Here is a 3,624-nt window from a genome sequence, read left to right on the forward strand (position 1 = left end):
GGTGATGACTTCTGCCAAGTGTCTGGAACTTTGCCCACTGAAAGATCGTGAAGAAGGTGAGGGGTGGGGGGAGACCGTCGCCTTGTGCGGGGACAGTGCAAAGGTACAGCGGGATGAGGGAGGTGTGAAAATAACGTGGAGGCTGCGGTCGGTGAGGATGCTGGCGGCGGGAGGGATGAGGGTCGGACAGTGGTGAGTCCGGAGCAGGCGGCCAGTCCGTGCAGCGGCACAGCGATTGGACAGCTGGTGGTGACGTAATGCGGAACTCCCTCTCATCGCAAACCGCTCATATGTCAACGAAAGTGAGCGATGGCTGCTGGTGGAGTTGCAAAATGAGTTTCCTATCTAGCAGCTTCCCTGGTGGTCTAGTGGTTAGGATTCGGCGCTCTCACCGCCGCGGCCCGGGTTCGATTCCCGGTCAGGGAAGAGATCGTTTTGCTTTCGAATTTTTTTAGTATCCTAATATTTGTGCTTGGCCTAATACAGCAGCTGGTAACGAGCTTCTCTTTAATCTAGACATTGAGTCCAAAAATCAGGAAGTTACAGCACGTTAGAACTTTATAAAACTCTAGTCGGTATGCCTCTGCTGGATTATTGCATTGAGTTCTGATGGCTTTGGAGAGTGTGGAAAAGGTTCACCAGAATTATAGGGTATTAAAGAGAGAGGCTGAGTGGATATTTTTAACACAAGTTTATATTTTTAACGAATAACCTTTATACATAATAAAAACTGTTTACAAGAATAAACCATTGAAGGGCTTTTTATTCTTTATATATATGGTCCCTATTGTTCTATTACATTCATGCACATTAACAGCAATGCCGCCACTCACGTGTCATCTTTGATGGAAGTTTATAAATTTATGAGAGAGGTAGGGGAGCTAGTCAGGATATTTTTTCCTCAGGCTCAAAATCTTTAATGTTATGCAGCACACGTTTAAGTTGAGAGAGGGTAAGTTCAAAGACGATGCCCGGGTCAGCTTTTATACGCCGTGCTGGGAACTTGCTGACAGCAGTGGCAGTGGAGGTAGGTACGATAGATGCCTGCAGGAGATCGAACAGCACATGCACTCATGATTGTGCGGAAAGGCGCAGCTCTAATGCCATCCATAAATTCGCCAGTGACACCGCTGATGGTGGCAGTTCTCAGATGGTGACAAAGAGGCATACAGGAGAGAGATAGGTTGGCTGGTTGACTGGCGTCACAACAACAACCCGAAATTCCAAAGCTCAAGGTAAATTTATTGTCAAAAAACGTATATGTTACCACATAGCATCACATAGGCATTTATAAGAAGAAACAGAAATACTATAGAATTACATGAAAAACTATACATAAGCATATGAAGATTGTCAATCAAGCAATGCGCAAAAGAAGACAAATTGTGCAAATAAAACAATAATACCGAGTACAACACACATCAAAGTTGCTGGTGAACGCAGCAGGCCAGGCAGCATCTCTAGGAAGAGGTACAGTCAACGTTTCGGGCTGAGACCCTTCATCAGGACTAACTGAAAGAAGAGATAGGCCCCAAATCTCTTACGATCTCTCCTTTCAGTTAGTCCTGACGAAGGGTCTCTGCCTGAAACGTCGACTGTACCTCTTCCTAGAGATGCTGCCTGGCCTGCTGCGTTCACCTGCAACATACATGTGTGTTACTTGAAATTCCAGAATCTGTAGATTTCCTCGCGTTTGCATACATATTCAGCCATTTCTTGTTCCACATTACTACCTCGCCAGTGTCATTTTCCAGAAGTCCAATATTCACTCTTGCCTCTTTTTTAACTCTTTAAATATCTGAATAAAACTTTTGGAATCCTCTTTTATTTTATTGGCTATCTTTCTCTCCCTTTTGATTTGTTAGTTGTCTTCTGTTGGTTTTTAAAAGCTTCCCAATCCTTTAGCTTCTCACTAATTTTTACTGTAATATATGCCCTCTCTTTTGCTTTTATGCTGTCTTTGATGACCTTGTCAGCTACAGTTGCCACACCCTCCTTTTAGAATGCTTCTTCTTTGGGATGAACCAGTTTTGCATTTTCTGAATTCCTTCCAGAAACTCTAGCCATTGCTGCCATACTGTCATCCCTACTGGTGTCTCCTTCCAATGAAATATAATCAGAACCACTGTAGTTACCTTTACACAACTGTAATACCAATACATCTGATTTTAGTTTCTTTCTCTGGAATTGTAGGGTGAACTTTATCATATTGTGATCACTAATCAAATCTAGTTCATTGCACAACATCCAATCCAGAATTGCATTTTCCGTAGTGGGCTCCACCGTAAACAAGAGAAAATCTGCAGATGCTGGAGATGAACTCATTGAAAATGCCGGAGGAACTCAGCAGGCCAGGCAGCATCTATGGAGAAGTGTACAGTCGACGTTTCGGGCTGAGACCCTCCAGCAGAACCTGGTGCTGAAGGGTTTCGGCCCAAAATGTCGACTATACCTTTTTCCATTGATGCTGTCTGGCCTGCTGAGTTCCTCCAGCATTTTGTGTGGGCTCCACCGCAAGCTGCTTTAAAAACCATCTTGTAGGTATTCTAAAAAATCCTTCTGTCAGTATCCTACAACAACCTGATTTTCACAATCGACCTGCATATTGAAAATCCCCCGTGACCATCGTAATTTTGCTGCTTTTACATGCCTTTTCTACCTCCTGTTGTAATTTGCACCACACCTCCTGGATACTGTCCAGAGACCTACATATAACTCCCACAAATTTATACAGTGAAGAGCTTCCTGACTGGTTGTTTCTCAATTTGTTATAGAGCCTCCTGGGCTGAAGAGACTGCAGAGGCTGTAAACTCAGCCGCTCCATCATGGCAAAATCCTCCTGCCATCAAGGCGATCTTCAAGAAGCATTGCCTATAGCAGGTAGCATCCATCGAAGTTCAAAGTCAATTGAATTGACTTTATTTCTTACATCCTTCACGTACATGAGGAGTAAAAATCTTTACATTACGTCTTCATCTAAATGTACAATGTGCAATTTATAGTAATTTGTAATAAATAGTATGCACAATAGGACAGTCAATATAGCAGGGAAATACAATTGTATCAGCATGAATTAATCAGCCCGATGGTCTGGTGGAAGAAGCTGTCCCGGAGCTTGTTGGTTCTGGCTTTTATGCTGCAGTACCGTTTCCTGGATGGTAGCAGCTGGAACAGTTTGTGGTTGGGGTGACTCTGGTCCCCAATGATCCTTCAGACCCTTTTTTACACACCTGTCTTTGTAAATGTCCTGAATAGTGGGAAGTTCATTTCTACAGATGCGCTGGGCTGTCTGCACCACTCTCTGCAGAGTCCTGCGATTGAAGGAAGTACAGTTCCCATACCAGGCAGTGATGCAGCCAGTCAGGATGCTCTCAATTGTGCCTCTGTAGAAAGTCCTTAGGATTTGGGGACTCATGCCAAACTTTTTCCACTGAGTGAGGTGAAAGAGATGCTGTTGTGCTCTTTTCACCACACGGCCGGTATGTACAGACCATGTGAGATCCCCGGTGATGTGTGTGCCGAGGAACTCAAAGCTGTTCACTCTCTCAACCTCAGATCCATTGATGTCAATAGGGGTGAGTCTGTCTCCGTTCCAACCTCTCGAGGGAGAGGTTGTTTTCTTGA

At 44.2% G+C, this 3,624-nt stretch overlaps 1 non-coding gene across 1 annotated transcript; it reads left to right on the top strand.

Moving 5' to 3' along the window:
* Positions 1–354: 354 nt before the first annotated feature.
* Positions 355–426, top strand: trnae-cuc (transfer RNA glutamic acid (anticodon CUC)). The gene has a single exon. It is a non-coding gene; the product is annotated as a tRNA-Glu (tRNA).
* The last annotated feature ends 3,198 nt before the right edge of the window (positions 427–3,624 follow it).

This window comes from Mobula birostris, chromosome 22, assembly GCF_030028105.1.
Source record: "Mobula birostris isolate sMobBir1 chromosome 22, sMobBir1.hap1, whole genome shotgun sequence".
NCBI classification, from domain to species: domain Eukaryota; kingdom Metazoa; phylum Chordata; class Chondrichthyes; order Myliobatiformes; family Myliobatidae; genus Mobula; species Mobula birostris.